Raw genomic sequence first — 20,120 nt, forward strand, 5'->3', positions numbered from 1 at the left:
AAAGGTAAATTCTAAATTATGCATAATCACCAACTCCTTTCCCCATTTCATTCATTATTAACCTATATGTTGTCGAATTGTTCTCCATTCTGTGATGCATTAACCGCGAAAGCTTTTAGTGATGTATTTGGCCTGAGGGACCTACTCGGACTCGAGCCTGGCTTCTACTGGTTCACATTATGGTGAGCACATTCTCAGGTTGAGATGTTAAACATTTTCTCATGTTCATTCTGCCTCTTCTCCATGGGAATGATCTGTTCCTTAAAGCCCCTTGCAGAGTTTGATCAATTCTGCGTATTTTATAACAGAAGATTAGCCCTTCACTTCAGTCTTACTGCAGCGCCAATTGCCTTCCCCTGCGTTGCCATTTTCCATTTGATTCGCAGAATACATCCCCGAGGAGAGCTTGCAGAATGTTTCCTGTTGATGTCTGCTCTTCGTTCTTTTCTGGAGCTGGCCCTGCCCTCCCTCAGGCTCAGACCCCTGAGTAGCTCGGACAGTGATGAACGAAGAAAGGTTAGTTATACACATGTGCCACATCGTACAATAAGTCTTTATAAGATCTCCGCTGGTTACTAGGTTTTTTGTTTTGTTGCAAAAATATTATCTTCAAACGCTGTGGCTCCAACAACTGTAAAGCTGGTTTACTTTAGTTGTACTGAAGTTGAAGTTGAAGTTGAAAAGCATTTCTTGAGCGCTCTATCACCATGCGGTTTCTTAGCGCTATAGATCGGAGTCAAACCAGAGGGGGGAAAGTAAGAGAGTTAAAAGGGGTAAGCTAGGGAAAACTGGTGGGTTTTGAGTTTAGCCCGAAAGTCAGAATAAGAGGGGATAGAACGGATAGCAAGGGGAAGTGAGTTCCAGAAAGTAGGGGCAAGGATGGTGAATCTGAAGCCACCAGTTTTTTTCTTACGGAAGCGAGGAATTTTAAGAAGGAACTGAGTGGAAGACCGGAGATCTCTGGTGGGAACATAGGAGTTGATTTTGGCCCTGATAAAAGCGGGGGCGGTGCCAGCTAGGGACATGAATGTCAAACATCCTATTTTAAAAAGTGAGCGTTCCTTGATGGGGAGCCAGTGAAGAGTTTTCAACAAGGGAGTGATGTGACTGGTTTTAGGGAGCCTATGAATAAGACGTGGGGAAACGTCATTCTAAATAGTTTGGGTGTCAGCAGTGTGTATTCTAGATATGGCAATGAACAGGGCTACAAAGAACCTTTCACGTATATACTGAATCTATCCTTTAACATTAAACAATATAGCAAGAGGGTCTCAATGGGCTACCCGTGGGTACCCAGGCTTTGTGAGAAGAAAATTTAGATCTATTAGGCCATACCATCATAAATGTTTGATGTTAATCTAAACATTCGAATGGTATTCAAGGTATTTACCTGTATTCATCTTCAGTCAATAAATGTCCACTGCACTCAGGATTTATCATTTGGCCCCTCTCTTGCTCGAAAGAAACAACAGAGATCCAAATATAAAAAAAAACACATGTTTTGTATTATCAGACACAGCGCTTATTACATTAGTATTAGTTGTTTTACTCTATAGAAGTGCTCCTTCATAATCAAGCTGGTGCAAATTCTAATGAAGATGCTTTGGTCTATTGAGTTTATCACATAGGAGAACCAAACTTATTAAACATGTGTAGTTAATACAAAATAGTGTAGAGAGATCATACAACACAAATGTGCTGTACTGTCTAAAAGCAGATAACATTTAACTATTGGACAAGGAGCACACACATTGGCTCTGCTTACTTCCATTTTCAAGAACTAACTTCTAAAATACCAGCTAAGATCATTGCAGAGAGTCTCGAGCCTTATATTGCAGGCCTGTTCTGGGTTTATAGTAGCAGGTAGCACTGGCCATAGTCTTCTGGCACTTTTAAGGACAGTCCACCAAATCGACCCAGCGATCTTGTGACTGGCGTGTATCTAGATGCAGGGCGTAGCTTGGTCAGTAAGATTGGGGGGGGCTGCGAACTTCAGATTTCCCAATAATCACTGTAAAATGCATTAACTGAGAATCAGGACATGGGGGGGTTTAAGGAGCAGGCGAAAGGGAGAGCAGTGCCTATTGTTAGCGGTACTTTAAAACAAATTATTTTGTAAGATAACCAACATTTTTAAAGAACTTAGCAACAGAGTGGAGAGCGAGAGTGTGTGTGTTTTCGTCTGTGTGTGCATGTTACAATCCAACAAAAGACACAATTGATGGACGGAATGCAGAACAAATCAAAACATTCACCCCCAGTCAAGAGATCTGGGTTAAATCCATCATTCTTTTGCTCACCATGCCACCCCAGTTTAGACCTGGCCATATGCAAATCAGTCTTGACCCTGTGCCTCATGGGAACAGTCCAGCCCGAACTGGCAAGCCAGGTCCTCGCTGGACCAGAAACAAGCATCCAACAGACCTCACCGTATACGACTGAAAGCCCATGTACCCACAGAATGCTACAGAATACACAGAATACTACAGAATACATTTATTAGGGGAGTGTAACACCCCAAACACATCCCTGAACACTTCCCTGAATCTATGCCCTTGTCTAGATGCCGAAAGGTCATTTGAGTCTCTGGAGTTGAGTCTTAGAGTTAGCCTAGGCGTTCATCTAATCAGCTAATCAGCTGGATAGCTCTTTCATATTCACCTGCCAGCATACAGGTGATAGTCAGTGGTATTATATAAGACCCGATTGTAAAATCAAGAGGCCCAACAGAGGGATGCCTACTCTTCCCATAGCTGTATGCTTTGACAGTGGAATCCCTGGCAAGCACCTTGTGAAAACATCATGGAAGGAACAGATTGTAGCTGAGATCGCCGTCTGCTGGTGACCCTCTATGAGGATGATGTCCTCCTTTCCATCAGATACCCAGGTAGAAAGCTAGACATAGTAATAGGAAAGATCACTATATTCACAGACTTTTCCAGACTTTGGATTGACTGGGATAAATCAGAGATGTTTCTGTCGACTGACTCAGAAGACCGCCACACAGTGAGCTCCACTGCAGTGGAAGGAGGTAATGGTGTGATACTTAGATATACAGGTCCAAAGGGACTTAGAGGTGCTCCACAAAAAGAGCTATGGCTAAGTGGTCACTGCCCTGCAGGACTGTGTGGAAGATGGACTAAACTACTATTCTCTCTAGCAGTGCATATTTCCCTGATTAAGATAAGATGATAGGTTCCCCAAATTACTCTATACTTTTTTCTTGTTTTTAAATATCCCGGTCCCATTTATCAAGCTTGCCTTTAGGACGCTACGTCCTCTGCTGACCACACTGGTCTGGGCAAGGAAAGAGCCTAAACTGAGTTGGGAAACACTGATGGCCCCCAAGGCCGGACTGGGGAATGAAAAGCAGCCCTGGGAAAAATGTTCAAACCAGCCATGCCCCCTCAGTCTCCTCGAGCTATCTCTCTCTCTCTCTCCATCCATCCATTCTCCTTCTCTCCTATCTTTCTTTTCTCTACCTTCCCCATCTCTTTCATTCCTCTCTTTCTTGAACTCTCCCTATAACTGCTACATCTAACCTCATGGAGCTGTGGAAAGTGATAGAGGCTGCACAAGTGCCTCCACCCTGCCGGGGAAATGCCCGGTGGAATACAAGGTCTGCCTGCCACTGACGCTCCCTTACAAATGTTGGGGAATAGCAGTCCCAAACATGAAACTGTACTATTACGTTGCACTTGCTCCCTCTGCATGCTATTTGTTTCACTTGGAAAACATATCCTCCAACTGTTGCAAATGAAAGGGTGATATCATGTCCATTCCCAGTGAATGCGGCCCTGGTGCTCCCATTACCCAGGCCAGCAGTATATATCGACAAAGTGGTTTGCACTATTTGGGTTAGTACCGCATTGCACAGAGCACCAAAGTGAAGCCTCTACACTCAGCAGCACTCCCACTAACACATATCCTCTGGGTTACTTTGTTCACAGAACCCAAACACGAACAAACACCAATTAGAAATCCTGGGGCCAAGCCAGTTGAAATATCTCTTTCCTTGGAGGGTGGTGTCTGACCCTGGCGCAGTTCAAAGAATTGAGATAAGTGACCCCACTAGTTCTGTTCCCATGCTTTACATTAAACCATTCCATTAAACTGGATTTGTTCCTATCCTTTACATAAAACCATACCATGATAGCATATAATATGTAGCACACAATAGAGCTATCTGCTTGAGTGCCGCATCTGACCAACAAATTATCAGATGATTATATGGTATGATCTCAATCTTGAGGCCCCTGCCACTAGATATTGGGCCAGCGGTCTTGGAGTGGGACCTAGGTTCTCAGCTAACAGATAACCAGTGGAAAGTTTTCTACTTACAAATTAAGAATGTTGCCATAAAGGTCATGATAGACAAGCTAAGGGAAAGGGCTGACAAATACTTCCAGGAAAACAAAGCAACAGTGAAATCTGCCTGTGCTCTGTGGGAGGCCTTCAAGGAGGTCCTACGGTGGCACCCACAAGCCCTGATAGGGGAAAGAAGAAAGAGTGGAGAATAGAATAAGAAGCACTTGAACGTGACATTGAGACTTTGGAGACCCGACTCTTAACTGAGGGACAGAAGGCCTCCAACACCAACTCCTTCATCATGAACTGCAAGAGATGGCAAGGATAGAGCCCACAACTATGCACTGTGGGCCTAACGCCCCCTGTATGATTTGGGTGATAAAGCCATTAAATTACTAGTGTGGTTAGACAAGAGGGATAGAGGACACAACTGGGTACTGGAATTCCTAGATAGTGACGGAGTGCTCCAAAAGACAAGTGCCGCCATACCAGAGACCTTTGCCACATACTACGAGAGTGTATACACCTTCACAACCACCATGTCCGATGAGGACTGAACCAACTTCCTGAAGAACATAGATTTCCTGACACTCTCGGAAGATGACAGGGGTGCCCTGGAAGGGGACTTGACAGTAGATGAAATAGTCAAAGTGATTGGGGACCTCCAGTCAGAAAAGGTGGTGGGGCCTTAACGGTATAACTCTATAAAAGTATGGCAGACAAAATCGTGGCACACATGTTAGTCATGTTCCACGCAGCACGAGGGGGGGACCTGCCGTAGGATCAAAGGACTGCTACAGCCCTCCACAGGGCTTGGTCGCCCCACTCACTGCTGCCGCTCCTGCCTGCCTTTGCCGCCTCCTGCCTGCAGATTCCTTCGCTCGCTGCCCGCTGCTCCTGGGAATTTCCCGCTGCTCCTGGGAATTTCCCGCTGCCCGCTGCTTCTTCGAATTTTCCGCCGCTGCCTCCCTGCGGCCCCGCCCCCCTGTGATTCCATTCGCCGCCCCGCTCCCGCCACCCAGCTGCTCCTCCCTCCCGGCTCCTTACTTAAGGGGACCATAGGGGACCACAGAGTGTGACCGCTCAGCCCTTCACAGGGCCTGGTCGCCCCACTCACTGCTGCCGCTCCTGCCTGCCTTTGCCGCCTCCTGCCTGCAGATTCCTTCGCTCGCTGCCCGCTGCTCCTGGGAATTTCCCGCTGCCCGCTGCTTCTTGGAATTTCCCGCCGCTGCCTCCCTGCGGCCCCGCCTCCCTGTGATTCCATTCGCCGCCCCGCTCCCGCCACCCAGCTGCTCCTCCCTCGCGGCTCCTTACTTATGACGCCCCCAGAGCGACCGCGCAGCGGACGCACACAGCGGGAGCGCCGATTGAGCGCCGAAGGTACGCCAAAGGTAAGCCCGTCTGCGCCCGTCCGTGCCTGGACCACGCCCAGCGCCAGACCACCTGGTCCTCGCCAGCACACCCTGCACATCTACGATGCCAAAATCCTCCACGCACTCAACGACGGCCGAAACACCGCCTGCTACCGAGCCACCCCGAGACGCACCCACGAACCCTTCACCTGCCTGACCTGCCGCTTCACCGGCCTCCGACCCAACACCGCACCTGCTAAACCGACCCCCAGCAACAAACACCTGATGTGCATCCTGCTCAACACCCGCTCCGTTCACAGGCATGACGTTGAACTCTGGAACCTCCTCGACTCGACAGCACCAGACATCGCCTTCCTGACGGAAACCTGGATGAACGCCTCCTCAGCGCCCGACGTCGCCATCGCCGTCCCAGAAGGCTACAAAATCACCAGGAAGGACCCCGTCAACCAGACAGGAGGAGGCATCGCCATCATCCACAAGAACACCATCCGCATCACGACCAACTCCGATGACACCTTCACCTCCGCCGAACACCTCCACTTCCAGATACACACCGACCCCAAGACCACGCTCAGAGGCACCCTCGTCTACAGACCACCGGGACCACGCACACAGTTCAGCGAAGACATCACAGACTTCGTCAGCCCGCACGCCATCAATTCCACCGACTACATCCTCCTGGGGGACCTCAACTTCCACCTGGAGGACAACAATGACCGCAACACCACTGCTCTGCTGGACAACCTGGCCAACCTCGGACTCAAGCAACTGGTAACCACCCCCACCCACTACGCCGGCCACACGCTTGACCCAGTCTTCTCATCCAGCAAATACGTCACCTTCAGCCACTCCACCAATCTCCAGTGGACTGACCACAGATGCGTCCACTTCAGCTTCAGTAAAACGACGACCCACCACCACCCTCAACAAGCCCCCCGCAGGAGCTGGAACAAGATCACCGGCGACCAGCTCACCACCTTCCTCAGCCAGAACCCCCCCACCAGCTCAACGGACCCCAACAAAGCTGCCAACAACCTCACACAGTGAATCACCAACTGCGCAGACGCCCTCGCACCACTGAAGAAGAACAACCCCAGCAGACGCGGCAGCAAGAAAGCCTCCTGGTTCACCGACGAGCTCATCACCTCCAAGAAGAACTGCCGCTCCCTGGAGAACACCTGGCGCACCAACCAGACCACAGACAACATGACGGCCCTCAAACACGCCACCCGCAAACACCACCAACTGATCCGCGCCACAAAGAAGACAGCCTTCAAGGAACGACTGGACAACAACACCCACAACAGCAAGGAACTCTTCAGCATCGTCAAAGAGCTCTCCAACCCCGACGCCGGAAACAATGACATCACTCCCTCGCAAGACCTCTGCGACTCCCTCGCAGCCTTCTTCCACGACAAGATCGCCAACATTCACAACAGCTTCGGCCCACCAACCACGAACCCCACCACCGAACCGATGCCCCCCACCGCCACCCTCCGCACCTGGACGCCAGTCAGCACCGAAGACACAACACGCACAATGAACACCATCCACTCCGGATCCCCTACGGACCCCTGCCCACACCACATCTTCAACACGGCCGACCACATCATCGCACCCCACCTCCGCGACATCATCAACGCCTCCTTCAACACCGCCACCTTCCCGGAGTGCTGGAAACACACCGAGATCAGTGCCCTGCTGAAGAAACCAACTGCAGACCCCTCCGACCTCAAGAACTACCGCCCCATCTCGCTCCTCCCGTTTCCTGCCAAAGTCATCGAGAAGACCGTCAACAGACAGCTAGCCGCCTTCCTCGAGACCAACGGATCCCTCGACCACTCGCAATCCGGCTTCCGAGCCAACCACAGCACGGAGACCGCCCTCATCACAGCCACAGACGACATCAGATCCCTAATGGACAACGGGGAAACTGCGGCCCTCATCCTCCTGGACCTCTCCGCAGCGTTCGACACTGTCTGCCACCGCACCCTGGTACAGCGCCTGAACAACACCTGCATACAGGAGAAGGCCCTGGAGTGGATCACCTCATTCCTCGCCGGAAGAACCCAGAGAGTCCGCCTCCCCATTCCGGTCAGCGGCCACCGAAGTCATCTGCGGCGTTCCACAAGGGTCATCGCTCAGCCCCACCCTCTTCAACATCTACATGAGCCCCCTCGCAACCATCGCACGTCAACACAACCTCAAGATCATCACCTACGCCGACGACACCCAGCTGATCCTCTCCCTCACCAGCGACCCGGACGCCGCCAGAGCCAGCCTACACAAAGGGATGAAAGACGTCGCCGAATGGATGAAGAACAGCCGCCTGAAACTGAACTCAGACAAGACGGAGGTCCTCATCCTGGGATCATCACCCTCCGTCTGGGACGACTCCTGGTGGCCCCCCGCCCTGGGAGCCACCCCCAAGCCAACGGACCACGCACGCAACCTAGGCTTCATCCTGGACTCCTCCCTCTCGATGACCAGACAAGTCAACGCCGTCTCGTCTTCATGCTTCAACACCCTGCGCATGCTTCGAAAGATCTTCCGGTGGATCCCCACCGAGACCAGGAAGACGGTCACCCAGGCCCTCGTCACCAGTCGGCTGGACTACGGGAACGCCCTCTACGCCGGCACCGCCGCCAAACTCCAGAAGAAACTCCAACGGATCCAGAATGCCTCAGCACGACTCATCCTGGACATCCCCCGACACAGCCACATCTCCGGACACCTGAGAGACCTGCACTGGCTCCCCGTCAACAAAAGAATCACGTTCCGACTCCTCACCCACGCACACAAGGCCCTCCACGACCTGGGCCACAAGTTCCTCAACAGCCGCCTGACCTTCCACAAGCCCACCCGCCAGCTCCACTCCGCCAGCCTCGCTCTCGCCACCGTCCCCCGCATCCGCAGAGCCACCGCCGGAGGAAGATCTTTCTCCTACCTGGCAGCCAAGACATGGAACTCCCTCCCCATCCACCTCCGGACAACGCAAGACCATCTCGCCTTCAGGAAGCAACTCAAGACCTGGCTGTTCGAGCAGTAGCGTTCCCCCCCCCCCCCCCAGCGCCTTGAGACCCTCCGGGTGAGCAGTGCGCTATACAAATGCCTATGATTGATTGATTGATTGATAGTGGTTATTCCCAAGAAAGACAAACCACTGGCTGTTTAGGTCCTATTGACCCATATCTTTGCTTAATGTGGAGGCCAAGGTATTTGGAAAGGCTCTCCTGACCAGGCTGCGGAGGGTGATCACCTCAGTGGTCCACCTGGATCAATCCGGCTTTATGCCCCACAGGGGGACGCGCTTAAATCTATGGCGCCTCTATGGGGTGTTCCACATGACCACTATGCCCCACTCTGAGCAGGCTGTGCTTATGTTCTTCGATGCCATAATGGTGTTCGACAGTGTAGAATGGAATTACTTCTTCACTGCCATTGAGTGACTGGGCTTTGGCCCCAAATTCTGTGTCTGGGTGAAGAATTTGTATCAGGCCCCACTAGTTATAGTGCGGGCTAATAATGTAGTGTCCCTAGTCTTCATCCTGCAGAAGGGCACCTGGCACAGGTATCCTCTATGATATTCACTTTGGCACTGGAGCCCTTGGTGGCTTGGGTTTGCCAAGATCACCTCCTACATAGAGTGAGCAGTGATGGGGGGCTGGGAAGAATGGATCTCCCTATACGGTGATGACATACTGCTGTAGGCCTCGCCATAGACAGAATATCGCAAATCTTCAGAATCTTTGTGGTGCACTCCGGGTATTGTATCAACTGTAGTAAGCCCTTGATATTCCCCTTGGTGGGAGGGATCCTGAGGCTCACCCCCAGATGTACAGCACCACTGGCGCTGGAAGGCTTTCGATACCTCTGGTTTTATGTCACCCAGGACTCTGGGAAATTCCTGCATAGAAACCTGTTTTCTCAACTAGACAGACTCCACAGAAATGTTGAGCATTGGAGGACTCTTGCACTCTCATTGATGGGTAGAGCTGCCCTATACAAAATGATGACCCTGCCACGCTGCTTGTACATTCTCCAAAATACTCCATACAGGGTCTCCCCAGACATCTTTCAGAATGTTGACCACGAGGTTAGGCTATTATTGTGGAACAGGGGCATCTCTCGCATTGCGCTTCACAAACTCCAGCGAGGGGTTTATGGCAGGGCACTGACAGTCCTCGACATGCTCAAATACTATTGGGCCACCCAGTTGGTGGCGGTTAACGATTGGGTGTTTGCTGACGGTGCCAAGCTAAACTACCGGGTTACAAAGCCATGGGTTTCTGGGGTTACTGAGCAGTTCTCTACAGATGGAAGCGAGAGTGTAACCTGCCGACTCCTACTCAGACAGTGGTAAGGGTGTGGAGAGAGGCTACTAAATACCTAGGATGGAGAGGTAAGCTGACTGACCAAACCCCGCTCTGGAACAGTGACATCTTGAGGGAGGTTGGAAATCTGGAAGGTTTCTCATGATGGGCCCTGACTGGTATAGAATGCCTGAGTGACATATGGGAGGGCAGTCACTGGTGGTGTTCCAGATCCTGCAACAAGAATACAAGATGGCGGAGACTGAGCGTTTTAGGTACCTGCAGCTGAGGCACACCCTTAGATGGCTCATTCTGGAGGAGGGAAAAGCTGCCTGAGGCAGAACCATTGGACCCCCTAACAGACAAGGCCATTTCCATTATATAGAGGAAAATAGAATATGTGACGCTACAACGCGGTCGGTAGACCGCAGTAAGTTACATCGCAGTTTTTACAATGCAAGTCATTACAATGACGTGCGTTGGAGGGCACTGGACTTAGGAATAGTATGATTTACTATTCCAACTCTAGCTTACGTAACAGTAGGGAAGGTGTTGGAATAATAAATCATACTATTCCTTAGAGTATAGCTTTGCAATGACCGCGATGTAAACATACCACGGTGTGACGACCGTGTTGTAAAGGTCGTCTGCCAGGAAAATAGTGAGTAACTTCCTTGACTCGATGATACCCCTGAGAGAAGCCTGGGAAAGGATGGGTCTGGAGGCTTAGCCGACTAAAGGTTACAGATTCATATCCCGGCTGGTCCATTCAGCCTTTCATCCTTCTTAGTTCGATTAAATGAGTACCATTAAGTTGGGTACTAATAAACATTGGTTACTCAGCATCAAAAGCAGGGGTTGCCCTAGGAATTGGGGAAAGTTGTGGGGCAATTGGCGTACTTACTGAGGGTCATGAATATGTGAGGATGGAAGAGGGAAGGGGTGGTACCTGACATTTTTGTGTGCTGCATGGGGGAAGTTGTGCTTTCTGAAAGCCTCGAAGGCTTCATTTATACAGGCTGTCACTGTCATGCATATAATGATGTCTGTTCTGCTTAAAGTGTACACTGAACGATTGATTCAACTATTGAATTCACTGTATGATGAGCAAAGTTTTAATAAAAAAAGTAATTGGAAAATTATATATATTATACGCTATTACTATTGCAATTGTATGGCTTTAATGAAAACCCCAGATGTCAGGTGTCTTTATTATATAGCATATTCCATACATCTGTTATGATATTGTCCCACAGTCTCAACATATTGTCAGGCAGTATTTGCGACAGTGTCGGTCATAACTGAGACACAACCCTCTTTGCTGGTGCTGTTGGGGAACACCAGGACCTGCAGCATTGGGATGTCGACCCTGCAACCAGGGCTCCCTCACCATCTTTGTGGACTGAGGAATTTGTGCAAGAAGACCACCTTTGACTGTGTCGCATCCACAACATCCTTGGAGCATTTTCAGCATCCTTCATTTCTTGCATCTGGAACACTCCTTATAAAACCAATGCACCATAGATAAAGTGCCTGGAACTGCTGGAGGACTGCTTGTTTTGTGAAGGCAACACTTCTTGAGGACCTTGCTGGTCCCCCTGACTAGCTCCCTGCTGGAGTTTGTCCCCCAATTACTTCCAACTCTCCGCATTTTCACATATCCAAGTTTTCTTTGAAAATGTTTCAAAGTGTCCAATTCTTCGACTTTGTCAGGACTTGTTCGAGGTTGAGTGAAATTGACTTGATTTATTATTGCTTGTAAAATGAATGTCCACAGAACGCTGCAGTAGATATTTTTCATTCTAGTGTTTAAAATCTTATAAAAATACAATCTATTTTTATAAATTTATGTAGGATATCTTGAGTGTCATGTCAATTTCTTCTTCAGTTTTTTAGTGCTGTTTAAGTGCTTTACACTTGTTCCTCTGTTAAGCTTTGCTGCTCAGTGCCACAGATACCCATGGTTGAGCTGAGGGTTTGACAGACAAAACCTAAGGGTCCTAAAGGGGTTGGTAAGTGTGTTACATGGTGAAGTTGCAAAAGCACACCATATAATACACCACCTAATTCCTCACCTCTGCTATGTGTATGGATCTGAACATGTGAAGTAGGTATGTTGGAAATGGTGATTAGTCACATAAGAAAAAATAACTTCTAATGTTGAGTGGCTTAAGAAACACACAATATCATTTCATCTTGGGCTTTGTTAATAGCTAAAAGAGGCATTAACAAATGTAATTATTTTTCTTAAAGCAAGCATTTGATAGAAGTGGTTATCTATCTTAATCCATGATTTTAAGAGTAAAAATGTAGTTAGAAACTGGATGAAGTACGTTTTTGTGATATCCAGACTTTTTTTTTGTTGCATGATCTAAGGCAGTGGTTCTTTACCCTGAGGTCTGCGATAACTATTCAGGGGATCTACGTCTGTTTAGAAAATTGAGTATTAAGAGTTTAATAAAATATATACATAAAAAGCAAAATATAAAACTGAAAATTTTTACATTCTCTAAATATGAACAAATTCGAAATTGAAGGCTAAGAATAAAGTTGGTATTCTCAGCTTGATTCGTGGAAGCAGCAAACAGAATGTAGTATGGTCTTTTCGGGAACAGTTGAAATACTAAATATGCACAGACAAAAAGAAAGCATACATTAGGAGTAAAAAGGGCAAAGTGATATGTTAGAGTACAGCATATTGCTTCAACCACATTTGCAAAGCTCCAAACTTTGAGTTTTGCATTTTGTTTGTGAACTAAATATATTTCATAATATATGTATTTGTTTTTTGTATACTTTTAACATATGTTTGTGTATTGTCTATAGATGGAAATTGTAGAAATTGCTTAGGGCCAGGATCCACGGTGTCCTGTACTGATTCACTGAATGTCCACCGAATTCAAAAGGTTAAGAACTGCTGATCTAGTGTGTGTATGGGGTTACTTTTTTATGAAGAAAAACATTATTGTTGGTTAAAGCAGCTGTGCTTTCATACTGAGAAAGTGCAACATTTTCTCTCATTAAATGCTAAATGCCCACAGTTGGAAGATGTGAACTTACATAGTTCACTATATTTTGTCAAGACAAACGGTCTTGGCAATTCTTTTTTGAGAGCCTTTCCACCTTCTATTATATATATATATATATATATATATATATATATATCAATTCAGTCTGGCCCAAGTTCGGAGGCTCCCGGGTGCTCTGAGGCGGTGCACGCGAGGCGCAGCAGGACCCACTGCGAATAGAAGAATTCAGCTTTTCCCGTAGGGAAGTTTTTTCCTCATGCACTCCCGTGTGACGAAATCAAAAAACCAACACCGGGTTTGGATCGAATTACCGTTTGTTTATTTCAGCATCCAGCAAAACCTTACGCGTTTCGGTCTCTACGGAGACCTTGCTCACAGGTAATATGTTTGGCAAAATTTGTGCTTTTAAATCAAGAAAAAGGGGGAAAAACCAATTGGATTACATCACTTCCTGTAAGTTATACAGGCATTATGGGACATGTAGTTTGTTAATTCAATGAATGGCGTAAAACGTTGATTTTTATCTTTTTACACAGAAAAGAATACTATCAAAATTTGCAGTTTTTGCATTTAACTCAGGCATTTGTTATCATCCTGGATAACATAAAGAAAAATTTTTAAATCACAAACCCACGAAATTATATCAGGGCCCTCCAGTGGGCAGACCTATTTTGCATTGAAAATTTTTATCGTCAATTTAGATGCTGGTGCAAAAGTTCACCAATATTTTTTTAAATTATAATCATACATTTCAATTGGTGTGTTACTTAAACGACTTAAATAAATATAATAAGGCCCTCTAGTGGGCAAAGCATTCCAAATCAAAATTCATTATTCAACGTTTCACTGTGCAAAATGATTGTTCAAACATGTCCAAAATGAAAAGAATTGTGTGAGAAAAGTTGTGAGAATTTGTAAAGAGTGAGCAACAGTCACTATCTGATAGATATGTAAGTGCATCATTACAGGTGGCAGTGTAGTTCTTCATCTTGATTATGCCCGAACGGGCTCAAGGTCCGAAAATTCATAATATGTTTGGACTCTTTTTGTCTCATCACCAGTTCGCGATCTCCGCCTCTTCTGTTTGGTCCAACACTTTCAATTCCATAAAATTTTAGGGATTTCCAATCACCTTTGTGTTCCTTCTCCATGTGTCTGGCCATGGCATTACTGCGATCAGAATTGATTGTCGCACGAACATGCTCCAAAATCCATAGTTTAAGTTCTTTTTTGGTGCTTCCAATATATTTCTTTAAACATGGGCATTCAAGGGCATACACAACAAACTGAGTTTTGCAATTAATTAATTGTTCAATTTTCCATGTTTTTTTGTTTGCCATCTGTAACTCCTTAGTTGTCTTCGCAATGCAACAAACTTTGCATCCTGAGCATTTGTAGAATCCTTTCGGTCTACGCCATGTCTCGGGTTTTTTTGGTTCCTGAAAATGACTATGAATCAATTTGTCCTTCAGGTTTTTTGCCCTACGATACGTCACATTTGGGTGGTCTCCTACAATTTGAGACACTGTAGGGTCCATGTGGAGAATGTGCCAGTTTTTTTTAAGAATCCTTGTGATTGCGTGGTTGGCCGTTGAATGAGTGGTGATGAAGCGTATTTTGTCTGATTCGTCCTTTGTTGATTGATGTTTATCCATCAATAAATCAGTTCTGTTAATCATTGTAGAGCGGTTAGAGGCAATTTGAATCCAAGCTGGGTTGTATTTTCGTTTTAAAAATCTATTTTTGGATAGTTCTTTTTGTTCTTGCCAGTCGTTCTCGTTTGAACAAATTCTTTTGATTCGGAGAAATTCTCCATACGGGATATTTTGTAGAAGACTAGGTTGATGAAAACTCTGAGCATGTAGGACCGCATTTGTCGCGGTGCTTTTGCGATGTAGTGTAGTATGCAATACATTGTCTTTAACGAAAATCTCCGTGTCCAGAAACACAACCCTAGAGTCACTTATTGTATAGGTAAAGTTTAAACCAAAATTGGAGTTGTTCAAAATTTCAAAGTACCTTTCAAATTCCTCATTTGTTCCTTCCCAAATTAGCAATAAATCGTCTATATACCTTAGCCATGCTATGGTTTTTTGGACTGCTTGATCGTTTTCCGATCTCCATGCCCATGTTTTTTCCCATTGTCCCATTGTCAGGCAGGCATACGACGGGCTAAAAGAAAAGCCCATTGCGGTGCCTTTTGCTTGTCGGTAGATTTCATTTCCAAATAGGAAGATATTTTGCTCCAGGCACATCGAGATCATCTCCAACAGCATGTTATTGTGATCAGTCAGCTGTATGCTTCTGTCCTTAAGAAAGGATTTAACTGCTTCAATGCCAATTTTGTTTTCAATGTTGGAGTATAGGGATATTACATCCATTGTGATCAGTTTATACGTTGGTTGCCATGGAGTGTCCTGTAATCTTCTCAGCATGTCACCCGTGTCTTTTATGTAAGATGTTAAACCCTTTACATAGGGTAATAGAAACACATCAATATAATTGGCAATAGGTTCTAATAATGCCCCTTTGGCGGAAATTATTGGTCTTCCTGGTGGTCTAGTGGCGTGTTTGTGGATCTTGGGCAAAAAATAGATTGTTGCCATTTTGGGATGTTTTGTTTGAAGGTATTTGTGTTCATCAATGTCCAATAGTTTTTGTGAGAACCACAGATCCAATTTTGTATCTAAATCTTCTTTTAGTTGCGGTAAAGGGTTGGTTTTTAATTTTTCATAGTATTCCTTGTTTTCTAGTTGTGAATGAGCTTCCCGCATGTATGCCTCCTTGTCTAGAACAACAACATTGCCACCCTTGTCAGCAATTTTGATTTCGATGGTATCATCTTTTTGCAGTGAGTTGAGAGCCTGGCGTTCTTGTCTGGATAGATTATCCTTAGTAAATGGTATGTTTAATTGATAAAGATCTTTTACAACACATTCCTGAAAGAAATCAATTTTATTCCCAGGAGGGAGTTGTGGGTAAAATCTGGACTTTGGTTTTATGTTGGAAATTCCAGCTCCTAACTGTACACAATATGTTTGTACTTGTCCACCTCCTTCTTGGGGCGTTTGGCTTAGTTCCATCAAATTTACAAAGTGTTCCGCATCCTCTATGGGAGTTTGGAGGGTCGGTAGGGTGATGTTTTTTCTATAGTTAGCCATGTCCGGTTTGTCAATAAATAGTTTGGCAAGTTTGATCTTTCTTATAAACTTGTAAAGGTCTATTCTAGTTTCAGCTAGATTTATGCCACTGGTGGGGCAGAAATTCATGCCCCTTTTGAGAACCTGTAGTTCCAATTCACTTAGTTGTTTCGAAGATAAATTGATAACTTGTAATTCTTGATCATTAGATGTATCATGTTGATTTGTATCGGTGTTTGACATGTTTTGATTTCTTTCTGAAGTTTCATCATCTGGGCTTATGCATTCCATTTTTTCCTCATGTTGCGTGTCATGGTACCTACGCGGTCTGGGCCAGAAGCTTGTGCCGTATTTTCGCTTGCCTCTCCTTGTTTGTTTTGCGGTGTGTTTCTCCGTCCTCTTCCCCTCCCTCTTCCTCTTGGATTTGTATACCTGGGGGGACCCATTGTTTTTTCCCAAGTCTTTTGGTTGAAAGCCAGTTTCAGATCGCCTAAAAAAGAGTTCCTTGCTCTAGCTTCTCTTTGCTCTTCTTCCCCCCCACTGAGGCTTGGTTCTGTTGAGACCATGGAGGATACTGAGGACATGCTTCCGAATTCATTATTTCTGAACCTTTCATATTTTTTGGCATACGTAAAAATACGTCCATCCTCATAATCTTCTTTATCTCTTTGGAACTTTGTTTGTTTCCGGATTCTGACACTTTCCTCATGTTTTTCAATGAATTTTTCCAGGTCCTCTTTGAATTTTTTCATTTCGGGATTTAAATCAATTGTGGCTAGTTCTTTTTCCATTTCTTTTAACTGTTGGGTGATTTTTTCCAAGGCTATTTCAACATGTTTCACAAGAATCTCCATTAATCCCAGTGAGGATTTTAAAATAAATTCACCCCACTCCATTAATAGTTCATTGCTTGTGTCCTGGTGGCTAGGCATGAGATTAATACGTAGTCCTCGCGGTATGCGTTTCACATCCAAGTATTTTTTAAGGGCTGCAACCTCCCACCACTTGTTGATTTCTTTCTTAGACAATTTTTCCCATGCACGTAATAAGTTTCTTACATCTGATTTACGTGCGGCTATTTTTTGCCCAAGATCCACAAACACGCCACTAGACCACCAGGAAGACCAATAATTTCCGCCAAAGGGGCATTATTAGAACCTATTGCCAATTATATTGATGTGTTTCTATTACCCTATGTAAAGGGTTTAACATCTTACATAAAAGACACGGGTGACATGCTGAGAAGATTACAGGACACTCCATGGCAACCAACGTATAAACTGATCACAATGGATGTAATATCCCTATACTCCAACATTGAAAACAAAATTGGCATTGAAGCAGTTAAATCCTTTCTTAAGGACAGAAGCATACAGCTGACTGATCACAATAACATGCTGTTGGAGATGATCTCGATGTGCCTGGAGCAAAATATCTTCCTATTTGGAAATGAAATCTACCGACAAGCAAAAGGCACCGCAATGGGCTTTTCTTTTAGCCCGTCGTATGCCTGCCTGACAATGGGACAATGGGAAAAAACATGGGCATGGAGATCGGAAAACGATCAAGCAGTCCAAAAAACCATAGCATGGCTAAGGTATATAGACGATTTATTGCTAATTTGGGAAGGAACAAATGAGGAATTTGAAAGGTACTTTGAAATTTTGAACAACTCCAATTTTGGTTTAAACGTTACCTATACAATAAGTGACTCTAGGGTTGTGTTTCTGGACACGGAGATTTTCGTTAAAGACAATGTATTGCATACTACACTACATCGCAAAAGCACCGCGACAAATGCGGTCCTACATGCTCAGAGTTTTCATCAACCTAGTCTTCTACAAAATATCCCGTATGGAGAATTTCTCCGAATCAAAAGAATTTGTTCAAACGAGAACGACTGGCAAGAACAAAAAGAACTATCCAAAAATAGATTTTTAAAACGAAAATACAACCCAGCTTGGATTCAAATTGCCTCTAACCGCTCTACAATGATTAACAGAACTGATTTATTGATGGATAAACATCAATCAACAAAGGACGAATCAGACAAAATACGCTTCATCACCACTCATTCAACGGCCAACCACGCAATCACAAGGATTCTTAAAAAAAACTGGCACATTCTCCACATGGACCCTACAGTGTCTCAAATTGTAGGAGACCACCCAAATGTGACGTATCGTAGGGCAAAAAACCTGAAGGACAAATTGATTCATAGTCATTTTCAGGAACCAAAAAAACCCGAGACATGGCGTAGACCGAAAGGATTCTACAAATGTTCAGGATGCAAAGTTTGTTGCATTGCGAAGACAACTAAGGAGTTACAGATGGCAAACAAAAAAACATGGAAAATTGAACAATTAATTAATTGCAAAACTCAGTTTGTTGTGTATGCCCTTGAATGCCCATGTTTAAAGAAATATATTGGAAGCACCAAAAAAGAACTTAAACTACGGATTTTGGAGCATGTTCGTGCGACAATCAATTCTGATCGCAGTAATGCCATGGCCAGACACATGGAGAAGGAACACAAAGGTGATTGGAAATCCCTAAAATTTTATGGAATTGAAAGTGTTGGACCAAACAGAAGAGGCGGAGATCGCGAACTGGTGATGAGACAAAAAGAGTCCAAACATATTATGAATTTTCGGACCTTGAGCCCGTTCGGGCATAATCAAGATGAAGAACTACACTGCCACCTGTAATGATGCACTTACATATCTATCAGATAGTGACTGTTGCTCACTCTTTACAAATTCTCACAACTTTTCTCACACAATTCTTTTCATTTTGGACATGTTTGAACAATCATTTTGCACAGTGAAACGTTGAATAATGAATTTTGATTTGGAATGCTTTGCCCACTAGAGGGCCTTATTATATTTATTTAAGTCGTTTAAATAACACACCAATTGAAATGTATGATTATAATTTTAAAAAATATTGTTGAACTTTTGCACCAGCATCTAAATTGACGATAAAAATTTTCAATGCAAAATAGGTCTGCCCACTGGAGGGCCCTGATATAATTTCGTGGGTTTGTGATTTAAAAATTTTTCTTTATGTTATCCAGGATGATAACAAATGCCTGAGTTAAATGCAAAAACTGCAAATTTTGATAGTATTCTTTTCTGTGAAAAAAGATAAAAATCAACGTTTTACGCCATTCATTGAATTAACAAACTACATGTCCCATAATGCCTGTATAACTTACAGGAAGTGATGTAATCCAATTGGTTTTTCCCCCTTTTTCTTGATTTAAAAGCACAAATTTTGCCAAACATATTACCTGTGAGCAAGGTCTCCGTAGAGACCGAAACGCGTAAGGTTTTGCTGGATGCTGAAATAAACAAACGGTAATTCGATCCAAACCCGGTGTTGGTTTTTTGATTTCGTCACACGGGAGTGCATGAGGAAAAAACTTCCCTACGGGAAAAGCTGAATTCATATATATATATATATATATATATATATATATATATATATATATATATATATATATATTACCTACTGGCGGTCGCCAGTAGGTAGTTATAGTTAGGACCACGTTTCCATAGGAAAACCTCAACATTCTATTTTGAATAACTTTGGCGCCGGTCGACGAATCCTCGCGAATTTCTCAAAATAGGTGGGGCGCTACGCTCCGCTCCTACCCTGAAAGTCTCGGGGGGATCCGTCAAGCGGGGGCTGAGATAAAAGGGGGGTCCCAAAACGCGTTTTTCCCATGCATTTTTCCATAGGACCTTTAGAACGAGCTACAGCCCGAACGGCTGAACAGAATTACTCAAAATTTGGCAGAGAGGTAGTCCCTAGGTCAAGGAAGTGCCTTTTGTAGGTTTGGTGTAAATCTGTTCAGTAGATTCTGAGAAAATAGCCTTTAAATCAATATATATATCTGAGCCCGCTTACGGTACGCTTACCGTACGCTTACGGTAAGCGTACGGTGGCGTGCGC

At 45.0% G+C, this 20,120-nt stretch overlaps 1 protein-coding gene across 2 annotated transcripts in view; it reads left to right on the top strand.

The window, feature by feature from the left end:
• The window catches only part of NGEF (neuronal guanine nucleotide exchange factor), a 979,475-nt gene that overhangs the window by 333,865 nt on the left and 625,490 nt on the right, over positions 1-20,120 (top strand). The window lies entirely within an intron of this gene.

The sequence above is a fragment of the Triturus cristatus genome, chromosome 11 (genome assembly GCF_964204655.1).
Source record: "Triturus cristatus chromosome 11, aTriCri1.1, whole genome shotgun sequence".
NCBI lineage: Eukaryota > Metazoa > Chordata > Amphibia > Caudata > Salamandridae > Triturus > Triturus cristatus.